This window comes from Lepidochelys kempii, chromosome 1, assembly GCF_965140285.1.
Source record: "Lepidochelys kempii isolate rLepKem1 chromosome 1, rLepKem1.hap1, whole genome shotgun sequence".
Classification (NCBI taxonomy): domain Eukaryota; kingdom Metazoa; phylum Chordata; order Testudines; family Cheloniidae; genus Lepidochelys; species Lepidochelys kempii.
Genome location: NC_136380.1, coordinates 205,385,989 through 205,412,543, shown reverse-complemented (window position 1 = coordinate 205,412,543; position 26,555 = coordinate 205,385,989).

Genomic DNA, 26,555 nt, shown 5'->3' with positions numbered 1-26,555 from the left:
ATGTGCTTTCTGACCGTAGACATACAAGCCAGCTGTGAAGTTCTGATCTGACTCCTTAAGCCAGGTTTACACTAGTAGTGCTTCACTAGTATAGCTATCCCTGTATGTCATACAAGCAAAGCTCACCTAATGTGGCCACAACTCATACCAGCAAAATGGCACTTTTGCTGGTATAGCTGATTCCAGCCCTGCTGAGCTAAATAAACTACACTGGAGAAGGAGAAAAAAAAACCCCACCAACACCACCACCACAATTCTCGATTACAGACCTAAAAGTGGCAATTCTTGAACAAAAAAACTTCAAAAACAGACTCCAACAAGAGACTGCTGAATTGGAGTTAATTTGCAAACTGGATACAATTAACTTAGGCTTGAATAAAGACTGGGAGTGGATGGGTCATTTCACAAAGTAAAACTATTTCCCCATGTTTATTCCCCCAAACTGGATACAATTAACTTAGGCTTGAATAAAGTCTGGGAGTGGATGGGTCATTACACAAAGTAAAACTATTTCCCCATGTTTATTTCCCCCCCTCCTCCAGACGTTCTTGTCAACTGCTGGAAATGGCCCACCTTGATTATCACTACAAAAGGTTATTTCCCCCCACTCTCCTGCTGGTAATAGCTCACCTTACCTGATCACTCTCCTTACAGTGTGGGTGGTAACACCCATTGTTTCATGTTCTCTGTGTATATAAATCTCCCCACTGTATTTTCCACTGAATGCATCCGATGAAGTGAGCTGTAGCTCATGAAAGCTTATGCTCAAATAAATTTGTTAGTCTCTAAGGTGCCACAAGTACTCCTCATTCTTTCTGCTGATACAGACTAAAACGGCTGCTACTCTGAAAGCGGTTATAGTTGTGTCTACACTAGGGGCTTCTACCAGAACAGCTCTGTTGGTCAAGAATCACACCTCAAACCCCTGACATAGCTATGCCAACAGAAGTGGTAAACAGTGAGGTGGCAAAAATTTGCCCACACTACAAAATTCCTCAAGACAGAGAAGTCTAAAGCTGACTGCAAAGAGAGTTAAAGGGATCTCACAAAACTGGGTGACCAGATGAAATTCAGTGTCGATAAATGCAAAGTAATGCACACTGGAAAACAATCCCATGTCTACATACAAAATGATGGGGTCTAAATTAGCTGTTGCCACTCAAGAAAGATCATGGTATCAATACGGATAGTTCTCTGAAAACATCCACTCCACGTGCAGCAGCAGTCAAAAAAGCTACCAGAATGTTAGGAAAGGAATAGATAAGACAAAATATAATGCCACAGTATAAGCCATGGTACATCCACACCTGGAATACCATGTAAAGTTCTGGTCACTCCCATCTCAAAAGAGATATCAGAAAAGGCACAGAGAAGGGCAATAAAAATGATTAGGGGCATGGAGCAGCTTCCATATGAGGAGAGATTAAAAAGACTGGGACTTCTCACTATGGAAAAGATGACCAAGGGGATATGATACAGGTCTATAAAATCATGACTGGTGTGGAGAAAGTAAATAAAGTGTTATTTACTCCTTCTCACAACACAAGAACCAAAAACAAACCTAAGGAAGGACTTCACTCAACACACAGTCAACCTGTGGAACTCATTGTCGGGGATGTTATGAAGGCCAAAAGTATAACTATGTTAAAAAAAGAAGTAGATAAGTTCATGAAGGATAGATCCATTAATGGCTATTAGCCAAAATGGTCAGGGATGCAACCCCATGTTCTTCATGTCCTAGCCTCTAACTGCCAGAAGCTGGGAGTAGACGACAGGAGATGGAGGACTCGATACTTGCCCTGTTTTGTTCATTCCCTTTAAAGCACCTGGCATTGGCAACAGTTGGAAGACAGGACACTGGGCTAGATGGACCATTGGTCTGACCCTTTATGGCCATTCTTATGTTTTCTGGGGGGGGGGAAGGGGGTGTCAGGATCTGACTTACTGCTCTTACGGCTGGGCATGGTCATCTTTTCTCTCCTCCACAACAGGCTCTATAAAACCTACATTTTTACCCCAGAGCCTTTCCTACAACAGGTCTTTTCCTTGCAAAATCTGCTTCTCTAACCCTACCAGACCAATGTAATTATACAAACAAACACAGTGCCCCCCCACCCAATCTAGTGGTTAGACCAGGAGCCAGGCAGGATTCCTGGGTTCTAGTCATATTCTCCAACTTTCTCACTGTATTGTTGTGGGCAGGTCAATTTCCCCCTCTGAGGCCCAGCTTCCACATCTGTAAAATAGGGTTACTGCTACCCACCATTTGCTCTATCTAGGCACTTCTATGGCCCCATCACTGTAGTATCACAACATCAATGAATTTCCCCTCGCAACACCCCTGAGTGGTGGGAAGAATTGTCCCTATTTTACAGATTAAAGGTGCTATAGAAATGCAAGGGTTTATTATTATTATTTATACACAGATACACAAGGCATGATTTTTCCTCTTGGTTATACTAATATAAATATGGCACAACTCCAGTGAAGTCAATGAGCCCGATTCACCATTGCATTACTTCAGTTTTACTCACTGTGACTCCATTTTGTGGTGTTTAGATGTTGCTTGTAAGTATCAGAATTAGGAGCACTGGCTGTTGGGAGTCTGAAAGGACAGGAAACAGGAAGGAGGGGAGAGAAGTTGAAGAGGCTGAGGGAGAGCTACTGAGGGTGCAGCAGCAGCTTGGAAAAGAGGTTTCCACTATAAAAAAATAAAGTCCTGTTGAAGTTTGTTAGTACCTTGCCTGGTTGATACAACATTTTGGCGACCAGGATGGATCTTCTGGCTCTGAACCCACCTGCACCCTTTCTGCAAAGCCCAGGTGAGCCTCCAATTGCTTTTACTGCCTGGATCTATATATTTAAGACTTCTGCTCACAATCAGTGCTACAGAGATTTCTGAAGTAAGAAAGCGTGCTTTGCTAATCCACTGCCTTGGAGCAGAAAGGCAGCCTATATTTTACATTTTCCCCCTTGCAGATGATAAATGAGACTGCACTCACTGCATTAAAGAACTTTTTTGTACCAAAAGTTGTAGTAGCTAATCGCTACAGATTTCACCAGCGTGAGCAGAAACCAGAGGAAAATAATGCAGTATATTGCTTCCTTGACGAGTCTGACTGTAATTTGTGACTTTGGGAATATGGCAGATGAGATGATTAGAGACCAGCTCATAGAGAAAACCACCATGCTTCGTGTAAGAAAAACACTTATTTCTAGAACCACAACTTACACTAATAACCATTAGCAATAACCATTGCTACTCAGATTGAGTCAGCTACAGCTGAAGCCAAAATAATGAGCATGGATACAGGAGGCACAATCCAGGCTGTGACTCCTTTGCAGAAAAGTTCACTACCACTGCAGACACACAATTGCAAGAGGAAAACTAATGAAAAACCACTGAATCAGCAAATCAAAATACAGTAAAAGCATATTTTCGCTGTGGATCCCCACACCACCTTGCAAGCTACACAGGAGGTCCGGCAAAAATAACTCAGTGCAATCATTGCAAAAAGACTGGACATTTTGCTAAAGTATGTCGCAGTAGCCAGTTCAATCAACAGGTGCATGCAGTTACAATACCAGATGTTACTGTGCTGAGCGTGGACAAAATCACTACTGCACGTATTCCAGAACAGATAAAGTGCACGGTAAACGTTTCTGCCACACCCTCAGGCAAACCACACTCTATTCAGCTAATGTTGGACACTGGCTCAGCAGTATCTATACTACCTGATTCCATCTATCTGCATTACTTTAAAGACGTGCCTCTTACTGAACCCAAACTTCACTTGGTGTGCTACTTGAAAAACCATATTCCAGTACGTGGCTGCCTGCCAGTAATAGTTACTTTTGGCGATTGCTGTGTAACTGCAGAGTTCTACATTGTCCAGAAGGTCACGCCTATCCTTGGCAGAGATTTATTGGCTGCTTTACATCTCAGGGTAGTTAATGGATGACTTGATCTTCCTCAGCAAAGCACTCTTGTGGTACACACACCAGTTCCAGCTGGGACCCAACACCAGGTTGAGGAGAAACTCGGCTGTGCTTATGGGTTTCTGCATAAAGTTAAAATGCGGAATAATGTGGTACCTGTATGACAGAAGTTATGGCGCTTACCATATTCAGTCTGTTTCAGAGGAACTTAGAAAACTTGTTCAAAAGGACATTATTGAAGAGATCGACTCCTCAGAATGGGTTTCACCTATAGTAGTGATGCAGAAGGGTGGAGGCATTCACCTTTGTGTGGACTTAAGGGAGCCAAATAAAGCTATTGTGATTGACAGCCATCCTCTTCCTCACATAGAAGTATTTGCAGAACTCCATGGAGCAAAGATGTTTTCTACTCTTGATTGGCAGAGCGCATACCACCAGGTTATGTTGCATGAAGATAGCAGAGACCTCACAGCATTTATTACACATGAGGGACTATTTCGTTTTAAACGTGTTCCATACCGTCTCGCATCAGCCCCAAGTGCCTTCCAAAAAAATGTCATGGATTTTGAAGAGTCAACATGGAGTTCAGTGCTATCTGGATGATATTATCATGTTTGGAAATACTTCTGAGGACAATAACCTGCAGTCTGTACAAAACGGCATCAGCAAAGCCAGACTCAAGCTCAATAGGTCCAAATGCAAATTTAGACAAACTGAACTCTCCTTTCTGGGGCATACAATTTCACAGGCTGGACTAAAACCTGATCTGGCTCATATCCTGGCAATTTCAAATGCTCCTCCTCCAACAGATTTGCAAACCTTACGTTCCTTCTTGGGTCTTACCTCCTGGTATGCAAAATTCATTCCCAATTATGCTTCTGTCATTCAACCGTTACAAGAATTACTATGGAGAAGTTCAACCTTAGTGTGGACAACGGATGCACAAGCTAGTTTTGAAACGGTGAAAGACTTGATTATCCATAGTCCAGACCTTGCACTATTCAGTCCTGCATTGCCCACAATTGTAACTACTGATGCTTCTGATTATGGACTTGGGGCAGTTCTCACACAACTGCATGAAGACAACACAGAGAGGACTAGTGTCCTTGAAGCAAATGCAACAAGTAACGCTGACAGAAAATATTCTAGTCAAAAAAGCACTTGCTTGTGTCTGGGCTACTGAGAAATGGAGAACTTACCTGTGGGGCCACACATTCAAGTTGTGCGCAGATCACAGCCCTTTGACGACGTTGCTCACCACAAAAGGACTGGGAAGAGCAGGATACCGTATTGCTTGATGGTCTGCAAGACTACCCTCTTTCAATTATGAGCTGGAATATAAGCCTGGAAACCAAAATGTGGTCGCTGATTGCCTTTCTCGCCTGCCTTCACCTTCACCAGATGGTCCACCGGGAGATGAGGATGTAGTGGTTGCGCTTATTACAAGTGCTCTCACTGCAGTTACAAGAGAACAATTTCAAGCTGCTTGTTCAGCGTGTCCAATTTGACAAAAACTACAGGAATTTCTGACAAAGAGATGGTCCAGTCACCCTAAAAACCTTGACCCAGTTGTGCTGCCTTAGTTTAGGGTTTGGGATGAACTTTCTTTGTTTGATGGCCTTTTGCTATGAGGTACCCACCGGCTCCTTGTGCCAGAAGAATTACAGTCAAAACTCATACACCTGGCAAACGATACTCATCGAGGAATTGTCAGAACCAAACGACTATGGGATCTGTATTGATGGCCAGGGATGGACTCTCAAACTGAAGCACTCATAAAATCCTGAAAGAAAAGGAGTACATGTGGCACCTTAGAGACTAACCAATTTATTTGAGCATAAGCTTTCATGAGCTACAGCTCACTTCATCAGATGCATACTGTGGAAAATACAGAAGATGTTTGTTTTTATACACACAAATCATGAAAAAATCGGTGTTTATCACTACAAAAGGTTTTCTCTCCCCCCACCCCACTCTCCTGCTGGTAAAAGCTTATGTAAAGTGATCACTCTCCTTACAATGTGTATTATAATCAAGGTGGGTCATTTCCAGCACAAATCCAGGTTTTCTCTCCCCACCCACCAAAACAAACCCACTCTCCTGTTGGTAATAGCTTATGTAAAGTGATCACTCTCCTTACAATGTGTATGATAATCAAGGTGGGCCATTTCCAGCACAAATCCAGGGTTTAACAAGAACGTCTGAGGAAGGTGTGTGTGTGTGTGTGTGGGGAGATTAGGAAAAGAAGGGGAAATAGGTTACCTTGCATACTGACTTAGCCACTCCCAGTCTCTATTCAAGCCTAAGTTAATTGTATCCAATTTGCAAATGAATTCCAATTCAGCAGTCTCTCGCTGGAGTCTGGATTTGAAGTTTTTCTGTTGTAATATCGCAACTTTCATGTCTGTAATCACGTGACCAGAGAGATTGAAGTGTTCTCCGACTGGTTTATGAATGTTATAATTCTTGACATCTGATTTGTGTCCATTTATTCTTTTACGTAGAGACTGTCCAGTTTGACCAATGTACATGGCAGAGGGGCATTGCTGGCACATGATGGCATATATCACATTGGTAGATGTGCAGGTGAACGAGCCTCTGATAGTGTGGCTGATGTTATTAGACCCTGTGATGGTGTCCCCTGAATAGATATGTGGGCACAGTTGGCAACGGGCTTTGTTGCAAGGATAGGTTCCTGGGTTAGTGGTTCTTTTGTGTGGTATGTGGTTGCTGGTGAGTATTCGCTTCAGGTTGGGAGGCTGTCTGTAGGCAAGGACTCCCAAGATTTGTGAGAGTGATGGGTCGTCCTTCAGGATACGTTGGAGGGGTTTTAGTTGGGGGCTGAAGGTGATGGCTAGTGGCGTTCTGTTATTTTCTTTGTTAGGCCTGTCCTGTAGTAGGTGGCTTCTGGGAACTCTTCTGGCTCTATCAATCTGTTCCTTCTATCAACTGCATGAAAACTGTTACTCTGAAACCTGTCATAAAATCCTGAGTCACTTGCCAAATGCATGATAAGACAGCAGTGACATGTACCCCTCCATTACAGCCTGTTCCTCTTCCTGAATCTGCATGGGACAAAGTGGCGATTGACATTGTAGGACCCTTTGAATCATAGAATAACAGAGTTGGAAGGGACCTCTGGAGGCCATCTAGTCCAACCCCCTGCCCAGAGCAGGACCAATCCCAACTAAATCATCCCAGCCAGGGCTTTGTCAAGCCTGACCTTAAAAACTTCTAAGGAAGGGGATTCCACCACCTCCCTAGGTAACGCATTCCAGTGTTTTACCACCCTCCTAGTGAAAAAGTTTTTCCTAATATCCAACCTAAACCTCCCCCCACTGCAACTTGAGACCATTACTCCTTGTCCTGTCATCTGCTATCACTGAGAATAGTCTAGATCCATCCTCTTTGAATCCACCTTTCAGGTAGTTAAAAGCAGCTATCAAATCCCCCCTCATTCTTCTCTTCCATAGACTAAACAATCCCAGTTCCCTCAGCCTCTCCTCATAACTCATGTGTTCCAGTCCCCTAATCATTTTTGTTGCCCTCCGCTGGACTCTCTCCAATTTTTCCACATCCTTCTTGTAGTGTGGGGCCCAAAACTGGACACACTACTCCAGATGAGGCCTCACCAATGTCGAATAGAGGGGAACGATCACATCCCTCAATCTGCTGGCAATGCCCCTACTTATACACCCCAAAATGCCATTGGCCTTCTTGGCAACAAGGGCACACTGTCGACTCATATCCAGCTTCTCGTCCACTGTCACCCCTAAGTCCTTCTCTGCAGAACTGTTGCCTAGCCATTCGGTCCCTAGTCTGTAGCAGTGCGTTGGATTCTTCCGTCCTAAGTGCAGGACTCTGCACTTGTCCTTGTTGAACCTCATCAGATTTCTTTTGGCCCAATCCTCCAATTTGTCTAGGTCCCTCTGTATCCTATCCCTACCCTCCAGTGTATCTACCTCTCCTCCCAGTTTAGTGTCATCTGCAAACTTGCTGAGGGTGCAATCCACACCACCCTCCAGATCATTAGTGAAGATATTGAACAAAACCAGCCCCAGGACCGACCCTTGGGGCACTCCACTTGATACCGGCTGCCATCTAGACATGGAGCCATTGATCACTACCCGTTGAGCCCGACAATCTAGCCAACTTTCTACCCACCTTGTAGTGCATCCATCCAGCCCATACGTCTTTAACTTGCTGACAAGAATACTGTGGGAGACCATGTCAAAAGCTTTGCTAAAGTACAGGAATAACACGTCCACTGCTTTCCCTTCATCCACAGAACCAGTTATCTCATCATAGAAGGCAATTAGATTAGTCAGGCATTACTTTCCCTTGGTGAATCCATGCTGACTGTTCCTGATCACTTTCCTCTCCTCTAAGTGCTTCAGAATTGATTCCTTGAGGACCTGCTCCATGATTTTTCCGGGGACTGAGGTGAGGCTGACCGGCCTGTAGTTCCCAGGATCATCCTTCTTCCCTTTTTTAAAGATGGGCACTACATTAGCCTTTTTCCAATCTTCTGGGAATTCCCCCGATCGCCATGAGTTTCAAAGATAATGGCCAATGGCTCTGCAATCACATCTGCCAAAACCTTTAGCACTCTCGGATGCAATGCATCCTGCCCCATGGACTTGTGTACGTCCAGTTTTTCTAAATAGTCCTGAACCACTTCTTCCTTCACAGAGGGCTGGCCACCTCCTCCCCATGCTGTGCTGCCCAGTGCAGTAGTCTGGGAGCTGACCTTGTTTGTGAAGACAGAGGCAAAAAAAGCATTGAGTACATTAGCTTTTTCCACATCCTCTGTCACTAGGTTACCTCCCTCATTTAGTAAGGGGCCCACACTTTCCTTGGCTTTCTTCTTATTGCCAACATACCTGAAGAGTAACAAGAAGGGTTTCTTAACATCCCTCGCTAGCTGCAACTCCAGGTGTGATTTAGCTTTCCTGATTCCATTCCTACATGCCTGAGCAATATTTATATACTCATCCCTGGTCATTTGTCCAATCTTCCACTTCTTGTAAGCCTCTTTTTTGTGTTTAAGATCAGCAAGGATTTCACTGTTAAGCCAAGCTGGTCGCCTGCCATATTTACTATTCTTTCTACACATCGGGATGGTTTGTCTCTGTAACCTCAATAAGGATTCTTTAAAATACCACCAGCTCTCCTGGACTCCTTTCCCCCTCACGTTATTCTCGCAGGGGATCTTGCCCATCAGTTCCCTGAGGGAGTCAAAATCTGCTTTTCTGAAGTCCAGGGTCCGTATTCTGCTGCTTTCCTTTCTTCCTTGTGTCAGGATCCTGAACTCGACCATCTCATGGTCACTGCCTCCCAGGTTCCCATCCACTTTTGCTTCCCCTACTAATTCTTCCCGGTTTGTGAGCAGCAGGTCAAGAAGAGCTCCGCTCCTAGTTGGTTCCTCCAACACTTGCACCAGGAAATTGTCCCCTACAGTTTCCAAAAACTTCCTGGATTGACTGTGCACCGCTGTATTGCTCTCCCAGCAGATATCAGGATGATTGAAGTCGCCCAGGAGAACCAGGGCGTGCGATCTAGTAGCTTCTGTGACTTGCCGGAAAAAAGCCTCGTCCACCTCATCCGCCTGGTCCGGTGGTCTATAGCAGACTCCCACCACGACATCACCCTTGTTGCTCAGGCTTCTAAACTTAATCCAGAGACTCTCAGGTTTTTCTGCAGTTTCATACTTGAGCTCTGAGCAGTCATATTGCTCCCTTACATACAGTGCAACTCCCCCACCTTTTCTGGCCTCCCTGTCCTTCCTGAACAGTTTATACCCATCCATGACAGTACTCCAGTCATGCGAGTTATCCCACCAAGTCTCCATTATTCCAATCACATCATAATTCCCTGACTTTGCCAGGACCTCCAGTTCTCCCTGCTTGTTTCCCAGGCTTTGTGCATTTGTATATAGGCACTTGAGATAACCTGCTGATCACCCCTTGTTCTCACTATGAGGCAGGAGCCCTCTCCTCTCACACGCTCCTGCTCATGCTTCCTCCCAGTATCCCGCTTCCACAGTTACCTCAGGGCTTTGGCCTCCTTCCCCCAGTGAACCTAGTTTAAAGCCCTCCTCACTAGGTTAGCCAGCCTGCTCGCGAAGATGCTCTTCTCTCTCTTCGTTAAGTGGAGCCCGTCTCTGCCTAGCACTCCTCCTTCTTGGAACACCATCCCATGGTCGAAGAATCCAAAGCCTTCTCTCCGATACCACCTGCGTAGCCATTCATTGACTTCCATGATTCGACGATCCCTACCCCGGCCTTTTCCTTCCATGGGGAGGATGGACGAGAACACCACTTGCGCCTCATACTCCTTTAACCTCCTTCCCAGAGCCACGTAGTCTGCAGTGATCCGCTCAAGGTCATTCTTGGCAGTATCATTGGTGCCCACGTGGAAAAGCAGGAAGGGGTAGCAGTCCAAGGGCTTGATGAGTCTCGGCAGTCTCTCCATCACATCGCGAATCTTAGCCCCTGGCAAGCAGCAGGCTTCTCTGTTTTCCCGGTCAGGGTGGCAGGTAGATGACTCAGTCCCCCTGAGGAGAAAGTCTCCGACCACCACCACCCGCCTCCTTCTCTTGGGAGTGGTGGTCCTGGAACCCCCAACCTTAGGACAGTGCATCTCATGCCTTTCAACTGGTGGAGTCTCCTTCTGCTCCCTTCCCCCAGGCGTATCATCTGGGCCACTCCCCGCAATGGTACCTGTGGAGAGAACATGAAAACGGTTACCTACCTGTATCCGCATTGCTGGTACATGGACGTTCCCCCTTCTTCTTCTGGAGGTCACATGTTGCCAGATTTCTTCACCGTCCTCCTGTCCGCGCTGTGCAGCCTGCTCTGAATCTTCAGAACCTTGTGCCCGTAGAAGCATATCCTGACGTCTGTCCAGGAAATCTTCAGTTTCTCTTATGCAACGCAGGGTCGATACCTGTTGCTCCAGACCTTGAACCTTCTCTTCCAATATAGAGACCAGCTTGCACTTTGTACACACAAAGGCACTTCTGTCCTCTGGAAGAAAGACAAACATGGCACATCCAGTGCAGGTCACAACAGTTGAACACTCCCCATCCATATTACCTTCCTACTATGAGCTTCCTCAGGAGATGCAGTAATTACTCAGAGGAGTCGTTAGGGTGTAAGCCTCAGTGGGTTCACTCCAGGCAAACTCCTGCTGTTTGCTGCTCTGCTGTCCCCCGCTGCTCAGCTGGTTCCCTGCCGCTCAGCTGGTTCGCGGAGCGTCGGCTTTTTTAAACAGCCAGGCTCACCTGAAACAAAACACTCCCAACTCCTGCCCTTTTCAGCCAACCAATCAAGCACTCACTCAAACTTTCAAGCTGCCCTCACTACAAACACTCCGATCCTCTCACCAAACACACACTCAGATACCCAGATACTCACCAACACAGATACTTTGATACTGCTCCAATTGACTGCCGTTATGCCATCACTTTAATAGACTATTTCAGTAAATGGCCTGAGGTACTGTTTTCATTGCAAATCTCTTCTGCTACAGTAATTAAGTTCCTCTCTTCAGTTTTTAGCAGGGAAGGTAACCCCAAAGAACTGGTTTCAGATAATGGTAGTCAATTTACTTCCCTAGAGTTTGAAACTTTTCTAGCAGAGAGGAACATTTTACACAGAAGGTCATCCCTATACTACCCTCAAGAGAATGGGGAAATCAAATGGTTTAATAGAAGTTTGAAAGAGAGTTTGCAAATGGCTGAACTGGAAAGGTGATTGCGGATACCCTTCACTACTGATTTCTTGCAAGCATTCTGGGCTACACGACATGCCACAATGCAAAGATCACCCGCAGAGTTACTGCATGGGAAACAGATGAATACTAAACTGAACATTGCTGGATTGTTAAAGGCATGACCTGAGGCCCCAACCGAGGATGATGTGAGAAAAACAGTTGAACAGAACCAAGCGAAGTATAAGGATTTCGCAGACAAGCGGCAGGGTCCTAAGGAACCAAAGTTTCAGTGTGGTTCCTTCGGTAGGATACAAAAACCTGGAATTTTACGCAAAGGGGACCATAAAGTCACAGCTCCTCTTAAAATCATAAAGAGGGGACATTACACCTATCAACTTTCTGATGAGCGGGTATGGAATGCCTCTTATCTTGCACCTGCCTATGCACCAAGAGGAGATTATGCCAACACCCAGTCTGCATTGGATGACTTCACCGTAGTATCAACACAACAAGACATTGCACTGGAACTGGGGCTTGAGAGATGGCCTGTCAGACCCAGACAACCACCTGTCTGGACTCGAGACTATGTTATGTAGTATCTATAGTGTTTTTAGTGTAATATTTCTGCCAACAGTATGGTGCCTTGTTTCCTATTTGTTCTTGTGGTTAGCACAACAATGTTTATTGTAATTGGGAGAGTTTAAGAGAAGAGGGAACGTGGTGTTTAGATGTTGCTTGTAATTATTAGAATTGAGAGCACTGGCTCTTGGGAGTCTGAAAGGACAGGAAACCTGAAGGGGTGGGGGGGGGGAGGAGCTGGAGAGGCTGAGGGAGAGCTACTGAGGGTGCAGCAGCAGCTTGGAAAAGAGGTTTCCACTTTAAAAAAAAATAAAGTCCTGATGAAGTTTGTTAATACCTTGCCTGGCTATTACAATACATTTATTTCAGTGGAGTTCCACCAGGATAGAGTTGGAAAACCCAGTGCTGAATCAGGTCCAGAAAAATGACACTATTTCAGGGAGAACAGAATGCAATCCCCATACTATACAAACACACGTAGCATGAGTCTTCTGATTTACACTTGTATAGTGTAAGTGAGGAGTACATTAATTGACTGCAATGTAGTTGCACCATTGTAAAGAAGGTGTGACTAAGAATCAAGCCCAGACAAAACACATTTGACACACACATGCAACGGATCACAACACGGTTTGACAGCCAATTTCCTGCATTTTTTTTAAAGTCTCCTCCTCATGTTTAACTTTGTTCTCTTGCTTCCTAGCATTATTATTGCTTTGCCGGCTGGCTTCTGCAGATCTCAGGAACGAAGCAGATGTCAGCAGCTCTGAAAGATCCTATTCCATTACACAGCAGAACAAATGAGTATGTCAAAGAAGGGCCCTCCAATCTAACAAGAAAACAGAGTGAACAGACACAAAATAAACAAACAAACCCTGCGGGGCCAGGCAGGCTAGTTCTGATTAGATATTATGCTAACATGATGCCTTCTTTCTGCACTAAGAGTGTTTTAATACATTTAAATGATACAGGGGAAATAAGTCATGAAACAGGAGAAGACACTTTTGTGTCAGAAATGATTACGATTATCCAGGAAACCTGGCTGCAGCTCCCATGAAAATGCAGCTTGCGGTACGGGATTATGAATGTAGCCCAAACCATATTTACATAGTTTGCCTGACATTATGTCATTACATTTGCCAGCGATTGCTTTTCCTGGCTGCTGGATGAGTGATATGGCTGTTACAAATGCATAAGCCTCCTAGACACAGGCTGATCCCAGTGCTGTCCTAGAATGGCAGCCTCTCCTGTGGTTCATTTAGTGCACTGTGTAAGCGGGGACGGGGGGGGGGGGTGAGGCATCTCAGCACAGCTGGACTGCATTCCCCTTTGTCTCTTGCAGGACTACACCACAGGAAAGGCTTCTGAACAGCAGAAAGAGGAAGCCCTAGGCAGGCCCAGCTGCCATACTGAAGGCCACATGTCGGTTTTTTGGGTGAGATTTTCAAACGCACCTAAGTGACTTGAGAGCAAAAGTCTCAGGTCTAGTCTATACTACAGAGTTAGATTGACATCAGCTGCCTTGCATTGGCCTAACTATGGAAGTGTTTAGACTTAATTTCCTTCCTGCTGATGTAACTGTCCAGTGACACCGCCTTAACTCCACCTCATAGCAGCATAGAGTCAAGGTCGATGTCATTAGGTCAATACAGTGTCAGTCAAATAATGCAGACGCTGCATTGCTTCTGTCAACTGTTACCAGCTTCCAGGAGCTGTTCCACAATGCTCCACCCTGACAGTACAATCAATAAGAGTGCTCCTGGTGAGGACCTGCACCACCAATACCAGGAGCAAAGCATAGACATGCTCAAGCGATGCAATTACTGCAGCGGCTGTAGGCTGCCCTAAGTTAAGTCGACTGAATTTTGTCGTGTAGACATAGCCTCCCTGGCGCTCAATGAGACTTGTGCTCCTAAGTCACTTACACACTTCTGAAAACTTCACCCGTCATCTATTCACCACCAGTGTTTTCCTAATGGCTTCGCCAGCTTTCTGGTGAGGCACACCACTAAGGCCTTGACCATTTGTGGTCATTGAAGATCCCCAGGCACTTTTCACGAGAGCAGACTTCTTAAGCTCAGTGTCCTGGCCAAATTCCTTTTGGGTAATCACATTCTGCTTCCATAAAAGTTTCATTTTCAGCTGGATATGGTTGTTCACTGCACTCCCTCTCTGAAGCTGGCATGTAATGTTCCTGTGTGCTGTTAAACAGCTGCTGCACTCCACCTCCAAGGTAGCTGCATTTCAGCAGTGGACCAACTTATTCCTACCGGGAAGCTTGTATAGTCAGTTAGTCAAAAGGTGGCAGCCTCCAAGGTAGAAATTGCTGTATAAATGGAAGTTCATTTTAATATTTAAATTCCAAAAGCATTCCACAAACAATAACTAATGAGGAGAGAGAGGTACCCCTGAGTCCTTCCATTATTCTCAAAAAGAAAAGGAGTACTTGTGGCACCTTAGAGACTAAGTACTCCTTTTCTTTTTGCGAATACAGACTAACACGGCTGTTACTCTGAAACCTTCCATTATTCTGTGATTCAAGGACTCCCCTCTCTCTCCCTGCCCCCTTCTATCTCCTGTCTCTGCATCTCTTTCCTTTTCAGTCCCATCAGGCCCCTTCTGTCTTCCCTCCTTTCTCCTCGGTCATTCTGTCGTCTCACATCACCTTGCCTCTCATCTCGTCCTTCCCTTTCCATCTCTCACTAGCCCATACTCAGCCCCCCAGACAAAGGGGGAGATCACTTGTATCTCAAAAGGGCTTGTGTGGGGAAAAGAAGAAGAAAACATTTGACAAGTTGTGATGTTAATCCTGCAGTAAAATTACAGCCTGGGAATACATCCCTCTGTCCCCTCAAGTCTATACAATACTAACAAATGGCCATTAGCTGCAGCCCACACTCTGCTGCTGTAACCCATCCTGTAATGTTCCTTGAGATGAAAAGCTACAAATGAAAAACAGATGCGTGTTTCACTTACAATGTATAAGGTATGGAGAGGGGTATGAAAAGCTAAATCCATCAAGAAATCAGGGAGTTCTCATTAGATCTTAAAGGTCCTTGTATTGCGTGGCCACATCCATACTCTGCAAGCTGGATTCCTTCTCAGGCACACGGATTTTCCATTGGCACAACCCCATAGACGTACTCCTGACTTCTCTGCATTTAAGCGAGCAGAGAATCAGGCCGCATTATACTCCCCTGGATACTGTGGACGGGTGGTTGTCAGGGAGCTGGCAGCCAGTTGCCCAGAGCACTGCAGCACAGAGGTCAATGTACACATTTTAAATGAATGACAGGGAGGAGAAACACAGGGAGGGAAAGCACATCTGAAAAAGGAAGCGGAGTGGATGCGACAACTTCAGCTAGCCCTGCCTTTTCTTACTAGAGCAGTGGTTCGAATCCAGCGCTGGCCAGCAGTTAAATCAAGGTTGTTAATCTAGAGACTGCTCAGCAGGTTTCTTGGGGAGGGGTCTGACTTTCGCTGAACTGCAGCCACAGGGTCAGTGGAACAGGTGTCCATCCTGTGAAGACCACCACCAGCACTGCACATGATTGGGCCTGAAATCCCATGAGAATATTCCCTAGCTACAGGGGCCAATCTGTGGCTGCACCAAGGGGCTCAGTAGTCTAACAACTGTATTTTGTACAGCATCCATCCTAACAACTCTAACCCACCCTGCCTGCTGCGGGGAGCTGGGAGAGAGGAGTCTCCCACCAGAGCATATGAGTGATTCCTGTTATCCAAGTGCTGGGGGTGGAGATAAGAGAAAGTCATAGTCCCATCCCTACTCTGCCAGACTTAACTGGCTTGCCCGCACAGGGTAACTCATCCATACCCCATTTTCCCCATCTGTCAAGTGAAACTAATGCTACTTATTCACCTTTTGAAAAAGCTTTGAGATCTATGGATGAAAAGCGCCCATGTAAGCATATTATTCAACTGAATTCATTAGTTCACTGTCACTCAACTGGTGTGTCATGACCCATGGCGGGGTCACAAAAGGCAATCAGTGGGGCCATGGGAAACTGTAAATATTACAATTGAAAGCAAATCAAAATCTCATTTCCCCAGTCCCCCATCTCCTATCCTTCAAGGAAAAGTATTCTTTGTCAACCTCTAGGAAAAAAAACTAAATTATATAGGTTTACCATTGTTATCATTCATAGGTTTGCTCAATTTCAAACTGAACAGTGGACTCTAATTCGCTTACCTGCAAAAATGGATACATGGAGCTACCATGTTAGGGCAGCCAAAGGCAAGCGGACATACTGCCCTTGGGTACCATTGGCTATGAAACTGATGTGTCTTAACCACGTCAGCCTGATGAGGCTTTGGCTTTGGGGGGGGGGGGGTCCTTTGACTTAGGGCATGACATGGATGGACAGCCTGTGGAGATGCCAGAGGTGAGAGATGTGGGCAGCTGCCTTCTGCACACACTGGAAGCTGGAGAGGTGGAGATTGGGGAAGCCAAGGAAGAGGGAGTTGCAGTAGCTGAGGCAATTAAGGCCTGGACAAAGATTTTACCAGAGATGGAGTCAAGGCAATGTTGGGAAGTCATATCAGAAGGGAGGGGCTTTTCAGACAGCTGGAAGAGTTTCCTGGAGGAGAGGGTGAAGAAAGTGATTCAGGAGGTATAAGCTACTTCCTGCACAGGCAAGAACAGCCTGGCTGCTGCCAGCAGCCTCTTAACCCACTAACTGGTGGGCAATGTTCCCGGATGGAGGAATGGACTGGACTCTTTGCCCTCTCTGGAGCATGCAAGGGAAGAACAAAGAAACATGCATGTCCTCATTACGCTTGAGACCTCTGTGCATTACAATAAAGGCAATCGTGAGTAGGGCAGTGGGTGTGAAACAATTTATCTGCACCTATCAAGAGTGACCAGAGAACCCGCACGAGGCAGAACAAAGCCAATTACATCTGGTCAGACCTGAACAAGTGGAAATAAATTGGTCAGTCCGGGCCCCTTATGCGCCGTGCTGCAGCGAAACTCAGTCTGCTCTTGGGATGTATTAAAATGGTTTGAGTTTTTATATGCTCTTTAATTATTAATCAAGCAATTAGTTTTAGTCTCGTGTTTGCAAGTGAATCAGAGGGAGCAAGGATGGAAGTACCGCAAGCGAGGGAGCGCTGTGGGGAGGAGAATTAGAACTTCCTTTACAGTCACTTAATTAGGAACAATACTAATAAATCAGTTGCGCTTCTAGAGCGGCTTACATCCATGGATCTCAAAGAGCTTTAGGGACATTAGCCTCACTTTACCTCCTGTAAGGTAGACTGGCATCACCACCATTTTACAGAGGGCACAACTGAGATTCAGACAGGTGAAATAAATTGCCCCTGGCCAAACTGAGTCTGTATTACAGCCAGGTACAGAACACATGTTCCTGATTCACTTTCTCCCCCTCCATTCTAGCCACTGAACCACACCCCCACCTTTCACCCCGAGTGCCCTACAGATAGTAGATATCGGCAGCAGACTGAAAATGCTGCCGCCTTGGGAGCAGTCATCTCCCTTCTAACTAGCCATCTCTGTCCATCACACCTGGTTAAAATATTCATAACCAGTTTATGCAATTACTTAGGCCATTTCTTCTGTGACATATCCATGGCCAGGATGTTTATGAATGTACCTATTGCTAGGTGATCACTGACTCCTTTACGCAAACATAGTACTACCTAGGATTTTTGTCTTATATGGTTATTCACTACTAGTGATGACCCACAACCTTGCGGCTCAAGTTTGTGGTTTTATGAGAAGTATGAGCATAGATGCCAACTTTTATTTGTCCCTGGGGGGTGCTGCACCCCCACTCTGCTCTGAGACCCAGTCCCTGCTCTGCCCTCTCCCCTGAGACCCCACCCACCCCTCACTGCTTTCCACCCTTCCCCACGCATCTCCCGCAGCTGCCGAACAGCCAATCAGCAGTGCCTCCCTTATCAGCTCATTGGGGGCGGCACCCAACAGCTGTGGCTGGTAGGTGCTGAGCACCCACTATTTTTCTCCCCCTGCGGGTGCTTGACCCCAAAGCATCCCCGGAGTCAGCGCCTATGAGTATGAATGAGGGTGGGTATTGTGCTGGGAGATCGTGTTGATTTGTGCAGGTGATGAACGAGGGGGCTATATGTGTTTGGGGTTGTTGTATGTGCTGGTTGTCTGGCTGTGTTGGGCGATGTGTGCGTGTGTTGGCTGTGTTATTGTGTGGGTGGTTGTGTTAATTTGTGTCTAGGAGGTTGTGCTGCCATGGAGGTGGTTGTTTGGATTTGTGCCTGGGAGGAGGGATGTGTGGGAGAGTTGTATGGATTGTGCAGAGGGGTTTGTGCTGTAATGGGGGCTGTATGGGTTTGGGGTTATTGTGTGTGCTTGTGGTTTTGAGAAACCATGGCAGTTGGATCAAGTAATCCACCATCTGTGCAGTTTGCCTCCGCTAACCAAAGAAATGGTTGTATTTAAATTAGCTGTAGAGTAAGGGTGGTGATTGGTTGAGTTACCTCTGATATCACAGTGGTCTCGAACTCTGGGCATGGCAGAAATACACGCCTTGCCGTCACACGGGTGTAATTCATTAAGTCAAAATTGCTGAGACCTGAAAAATTAGACGGTAACAGACCATGAATCCCCGTGCTGATTGAAGCTGGTGATACTCTGAACAAAAGAAAGCAGCACTCCTCACACTTGTAGTTCCTTCCATTGCTTCACACTGACTCCGTCATTCTGGGCTTCAAAGTGACATGGGACAGGTGCCAATCCGGGATTATTATATAGATTTTCACTTAATGCTACATACCTGTCCTGCCAAAACTGCTTCCTGTGGGGTTTTTTGCACCTACCTGTGAAGCATCTAGTACGGGTCACTGCTGGAGACCAAATGCTGGATGGGATGGAGCGCTAGTTTCATCCAGTATGGAAATTCTTATGTTCTGATTGGCTGACCAAAACTTGATAAACAGGTGTAGTGCTTTTCACTGTGGCCTTTATTTCTTCAGAGTGACGGGGAAGGAAGCGTTTCAGGGAGCAGGAGCAACAGAAAGAGAAATGGCTGCTTAGAAAATTGAAGAACATGTTAGATGTTTTCTTACTCTCTTTTGCATACAAAAAAGAGCATTCCACTTGGCTACCTATACACAGACCTCAGATTTAAATATAGCTATGTTCCATCCACTCCTGTGGGGGGAGCGACAGAAAGAAGGCAGATTTATGGCTGCCGAGAAGACTTGTACATTCAATTTTCTGTCACACTGACATGATGTAATTGCATGTGTGTACACATGCCTGTTCCTAGTTAAAGATTATAGGAAGATCACATGTGGCCCATCTAAGTGCCACGCCTCCAGACATGAGCATTTGGGAGCCACATATACCAGCATGTACTATTTCATCTATCTGCCAAGTGCACGGATTGAAATCCACTGGTTTCCACCGTTTGTCATGCTCCATATACCAACCATTCACTAGTTATTCACAGCGTTTATATGAACTATTTGCTATAAGCTAATGCTCTTTACAAAGGTTAAATTCGCTTATCCTTTTCTAGCTCATTGCATTAACCCTGTCAGTGCCAGTTCTCTACAACTTTCTTCACCTCTGCTGTCAGTCACCCAAACTGCTTAGTAAATGTGCAATGTAAGGACTGTCTGCAGAGGGTGCAGTCCAAGGGCCCTATCAGTCTAGTTTATTAGCTGTACTTAGTGAATCAGGCCTCTGGCTTTGGGTTCTTGAGGGTGCCTTGGCACAATTAAGCTGTGCGCTCATCTTTCTCTAGATACAGAAATATTTTACAGGTTATCTGTGCTTTCCACCATCCCTTATAATCACTTAAAATCTGTCCTTTGTAGTTAAGAAGCTTGGTTGCGTTCCAGAAGCATTTTGTGCAATTCATAACTGGGGCAAAAAGCTTTGCATATTTTCCTCCACATTGAAGGAGGGGATGATTTTCATGAGCTTATGCTATATAGATCTCTACACAGCATGAGACAACATTTTTGGGTTTACACTCTAGATGGGTTGTGTTCTTGAGTGCTGGCCAATTCCCAAACTGAGTCTTCCCACCCAGAGCGGATCTCAGTGTCTGTCTTTCTGCAACTGGGTGTGGCCTTACCTGTGTGCGCGCACTAGAGGAGGCTTAGCAGGACAGTGTGAGGGAGCCCAGGTTGGTGGAACAGGTAGGTTCAGTGGTACCCTGCAAGGGAGGCAACCCAATCAATCACCACCCAACCAAATGCTAATAAACTACAGACCCCACAAAGAGTAGCCCAGTGATCTTGCCAGTTTCATCTGCAACCATATTTACAAGTAGTCTTGTGCATTTTCCCCACTTGAAATAGCTCTCTCTGGATTCCTAATGTGAGCATCACATTAGTATCCAGGCTGCATTAGGACCTCATGGCTACCATGACAATCACCAAACTCATTTAAAGGTGCCACATGTGTAAAGGGCATACTCCAAATCTCATTTTTGGACTAGGATTGTAGAGTGGAAGGGTGACAATTATACCTTTGTCCTGGTCAGACCAGAAACAGTTTGAAGACAAGGCTTAGCTGTGGTCCTTTTGGGGCAGAGGAGCTAGTTAATCTATCCTCCCACTGAGATGGATGAATCTGCAACAGTCATCTACAGGACTGGTGTGGGGCCTAGTGAATTCTTGATTGGAGGGTGCTTTGAGGATGTAAATTGCAATACAAGAACTAATATTATGGTTATGACTGCACTGCCCTGGCACTATGGTCTGATCACTGGCCCTACTCTTTTGACCTAGGGAAGTTTTTTTTAATATATATAGGTGCTTTCCACTATTTCAGGGTTCTCCTGTATGCAGCCCACATACACAGGGGTAATTATAAAAATACCTTGTTCCCTATGAGCAGAGACCTGTGACAAGTAGAAAAAAAGTCATCTGAACTTTAGTAAACCACAGTCACTGGAATAAGTCCACTGCAGATATTTTTCAAACAACTCTGATTTGCGCAGCTCAGTGTTTTAATTTGCTTGACCATTTATTTTCCAAGGAACACATCCAAGAAACAAACTCCATTTATTTCAATGGGCAGCATATGCCAGCAACTTGAATGGCAGATGCTAGAAGAGAGAGTGAACATTCCAAGACATTCTAAGCTGCCCCTTCAACATATCATGGGCTGGTGAGGAAAGCCTTAAAGTGCGGCTCTGACAAGTGATGCTTTTAGAGTGGCACTGTGGGTTTCCATGTTCAATCTCTCCATGACTCCAGATCAGTTTTGCTCATGGTGCAAGTGAAAACTGATGGGTTGGTTTTTGTTTTCTCTAATGGCTGACCTGGAACCTGAGAGTCAAGCTGGGTTCTTTCATTCTTTTGCCTCATCCATAAGGAAGTTTCCACAGGCAAATTTCTGCCCTCAGTTACACCCTGCACCCTCACAAACCTTTGCTAGTTCAAAGGTAACTCAGCTCAGTAATACTGAAAGATTGCAGATGGCCTGTGTGAAATGAGCTTGAGTCTGGATCCAGTTCCCAGTGTAACAGGTGTCCGCATCACAAAAACAACCTTTGTCTCACCTGTTCTCACTGAGTGCTGCAGAACATTGTTTAATGAATTTTCTTAGACCTTGCCAAAACGTGTTCCCACAGCACTCAGGATTATGAATCTCCACTGCACATGCATTGCACTTTCCCATGTAATTGTTGTGGGTGGCCTTGGAGGTCTTGTGGATTGATTTGGCTACCCTTAAAGCCAATTTGGAACCTTCTGCTAGTGGAGAATATGGTGGTCTGCTTGCTTAATGAAGCGCAGAATAACTGCTCTGTAGATTGCAGTGTCAATTTCTGGTACGATTCATAATGTTTGTTCTGTGCTCTACCACTGTATACGCTTTGGCTCTTGTCTGCCTTAGAAGTCAACTCTTCATTATGGACCAGGCAAGCAGTTGAGCTCAAGTGGCTCACTGGCTAGCAGTCCCTAGATTTGAACTCTTGGGAGTGGGATGTCCGATCATCATCCATGGAGGGCACTTGGCTTTCAGGCACTTCTAGAGCTGACTGGATGATGATTCAAAACCTTGAAAGTTGCCATGGAACAGAAATTTCTCTTTTGTGATTGGATCAAAGAGTCAGGAAGGAGGTGTTTAAAATGTCAAGACACAATCAATCTAAACAGCAAGAACTAAACTACCTACCTCTAACAATTCCAAATAAAAAACCCAAGTAGAGTTTTGGCCCCAAGAAGGGAGAAGTGAAACTCCATGAAGTCCTCTAGGCACTGAACACCTGTTGATTCTGAACACCTTCTGTGTACATACTATGGTGAGCTGCCAAGGCCTAAACCAGTGGTTCTCAACCAGGGGAACACGTACACAGAGGTCTTCCAGGGGGCACATCAACTCCTCTAGATATTTGCCTAGTTTTACTACAGGCTACATAAAAAGCACTAGCAAAGTCAGCACAAACTAAAATTTCTTATAATGACTTATTTATACAGCTCTATATACTGTACACCCAAATGCAAGTACAGTATTTATATTCCAATCCATTTTATGATATGGTAAAAATGAGAAAAACAGAGATTGATTTGTCTTGTGTACTACCAAGTTACACCTCACTTAAACTACTTGCTTACACAATCGGGAAGCAGACTCTTGAAAGGGGTGCAGTAGTCTGGAAAGATTGAGAGCCACTGGTCTAAACCCATAAGATAGGGATATCCTCTCCAGAGCCCAGGGACCTTAGGACGAAGAGCCAAGGTCTGCTCCATCAGATGCTTTGCCACTGTCCCCACAGACTTCTTCCTACCTTCAGGCCTTCCCCCTTTCCTGGGCTCTGTGTAATCATCAGCACCTCCCAGGGCTTCTTCCCAGAGGTCTGGTTGCTTCCCTTGTGTCAGGGTCAACCACAGGTGCTTGCTTCAAGCCTGATCTTTCAGACATCTTCCCTTCCCACCCCAAGCTTCATAGAATATCAGGGTTGGAAGGGACTTCAGGAGGTCATCTAGTCCAACCCCCTACTCAAAGGAGGACCAACACCAACTAAATCATCCCAGCCAGGGCTTTGTCAAGCTGGGCCTTTAAAACCTCTAAGGATGGAGATTCCACAACCTCCCTAGGTAACCCATTCCAGTGCTTCACCACCCGCCTAGTGAAATAGTGTTTCCTCATATCCAACCTAGACTTCCCCCACCCTTTCACCACTTGTCTGAGGTAGACATCATGGAATGGGCTATCCAAATACCCCAAGAGAAGACACTTCAATACAGAAATAAAACCCCCCTCTGACCATACACCCCTAGTTGTCACCTACCATCCCACACTGGAATCCATATGGGGTATCAAACAAGTACAACCCTTACTCAATGGGGACCCCATCCTGAAAAATCTTTCCTGAACCCCCTCTTCTGGCCTTCAGACAACCCCCCAGCCTTGCCAAGCTCTTCATCAGAAGCAAGCTCCCCACAGACCAGGGCACACCAGCTCAAAGCAGCACCAGACCCTGCCAGAACAGATGCAAAACCTGCAGATATCTGCACTGCTACGATGATCAACACATCTTTCAAGATCGAAGGGTCCTACACATGCCTATCACAAAATGTGGTGTACCTCCTCCAGTGCACTAAATGCCCCAACAACTATGGGGGTAAAAGCAGACAACCACTATGCTCTTGAATGAACCTACAAGAAAATAAGACAAGACAAAAACACCTTATCACCTGTGGCTGAACACTTTTCACAAAGCAATCACTCTGCATCTGACCTATTAGTCCTCATCCTCAAAGAAAACCTTCAACACCTTCAAAAGACAAGCCTGGAAGCTTAAATTCCTAATTTTGCTAGACACTAAAAATCATGGTCTCAATGAAGACAATGGATTTATGGCTCATTACAACAACCTGTAACCTACTAACTCCCTCTTTTCATCTTATGACTGGAGAAGTATTGAGAGTAACTACTTATGCTAAACAACCTGTTCCCCCTTACATTTAGCTGTGATGCTGGGAGTACCTTTCCCAGACCTGAAGAGCTCTGTGTAAGCTCAAAAGCGTCTCTCTCTCACCAACAGAAGTTGAGCCAATAGAAGATGTTACCTCTCCCACCTTGTCACCCTATCACAAGGTCTTTTTTTTAAGAAAGGTATTAACACCGCTGTTGCCCCCCAGAGATTGATGGGCACACAGAATCTAAAGCAAAAATACAACTAAGCAAATGAAACAAAGAGTGTTGTTGGCTGTCAGCCCATTTCCCCATAGAAAAGTGTTACAAAACCTGCCATCATAAATAGCCCTAGAATTGGTACCCGTGTTTGCCACCTTGGCAGAAAGTTCAAGGAGTGAATGGGTCATGGAGATTCCCCATCCATTTCTAGAACTGGCTTCTTCCATGCCAGGAGCAAGGCACATTGCCAGGGTGTGTGGAAGGGAAGCTTGCCTTACTGCTTTCTCGGTTTAGTCTCAGAACAGATACCTGTAGCCTCCAAGGGGATCAGTCCCATTCCTTGAATCGGAAAATATCTAGGGTCAGACCCTTCAGCCCTTACTGATGTGACAAGTTCCACTGACTTCAAGTGGGGCTGTTCAGTTGGGTTAGGAGCTGCATGACTGGATTGTTAGTCTGTAATCTCCATAGAGCGGGGCCCTCTGGATTTTGGTATCCTGGAGGATATATTGAGGGTGTAATCAAATAGTAATAAACAGCATGTTATGTGGTGTCAAAATTTGTCTGCTAGCTACTGAGTGACCCAGGTGATTGAGTGGCTGAACCACCCTCATGCACCAAATTAAGGAAAAGGAAAACTTAAAAATAAATTTTAAAATGACAGTGTCAGCATCAAAGATCAGTGCACAATGCATGCACTGTGCAAACGACTAGCTTGATGGACCTAGCTTGTGGAAACCACCTCCCTCCTGCTTCCTTCTCTGTTGTCCCCTTCCTTGTGTTATAGGGACTCCCCTATGTTTCCATGAACACAGCAAGCCAACCTTCCCTCCCACCAGATCTGAGGAAGGAGCAGTAGTTTGGGAAAGCTGCCTCCACAGCATGTATGCCTCTCCCCACACAGAAGTCCCTGGGCAGGAGGAGCCAGATAAACAGGTGAGCAGAGGATAGGCAGCGCATGTGATCTGGGGAGAAAGGACCTGCCACACTATGCCAGATTCTCCTCACCCCCCCCAAATCCATGGGGCAAACAGGAATATGAGACTGGATCTGCATTAATATGCACTGGGACATCTGGCTGCACTGGAAGAAGGCAAAGCCATGGAGTGATCTTGGATCTTCCACATGTCTAGCCTGATCTTTACAGACTCCTTGTGGAGGAACATCTGCAAGCTGTGAGGAATGTTGCAACTACCCAGTTCCATGCCCTCCTGGGGGAGAATTTTGGTTCTCTGCTTACAGATGCAAAAAGGATGATACAGTCCTAATATTTTGGAGCTCAATCATGCCCTGGATCTGTACTTGTATCTCTTCTTCCTAGGTAAAAAATGGTATTTACAGCAACAGTTTTCCCTTTCCTCAGATTCTGCAGAGGGCTGTCTGTAGACCCAAGGTTCTGTGTGGTGGGATTGGCAACTAGAGGGCCAGGATAGGAGTGAATGTACAGGCATCAACCCCATAGGTGCTCCAGGGCCCAAGTATCCACCCAAAAAAACAGGGTGCCCAGCACCCACAGGGACAATTTAATCTTTTGTGGGCCCCACTGCCTGGGCTGTGCCCCTGCCCCATCTGTACTCCACCGTAAGGCCCCATCCAGCCTCTTCCCCCCAAGGCCCTGCCCACCAGTCACACAGGGGAAGGGGCAGAGAAGAGCACCCACTGACAAAAACAAAAGTCACACATGTGAGTGAGTCAGGATCAAGGCTCAGGGGACATACATTTTAGAGAGTCCAAGCCAGAGGCTATATTGCATTTCTGCGGCCTCTCTTCTACAGTGAGAATTTCCCTTTAAGGGTAGCCACCACCAGGGAGTTCTAGCAGTATGGCTCCATTGGACCAGTGAGGCCAAAGAGCAGCTCCAGGAATCCAGAGCAGCGATGGATTGTTAGAACACCAAAACAGAAGGCCCTGGCTGCCTGCTGTTACCTCAGGACCCAATGTGGGAGGGGGAAGTATAATGGGGGTACTTGTGAGAGGTGAGTGTGCCCCATCTCACTGCACATGCCTGCTCTCTTAGCTTATGTCAGGTCTTCAGTGACTCAGCCCTCCAGCCAAGTCACACACAGACAGTATGAGAAATAAAAAAATATCAACCCCCTTCCAGGACACAAGTCCAACTGGGCATAGCTCAAAGCCCTCCATAATGTCTCTTTATCTGCAGCCCTATTCCTGAGTTCAGGCCTATCACAGTACCCTGGTTTGAACT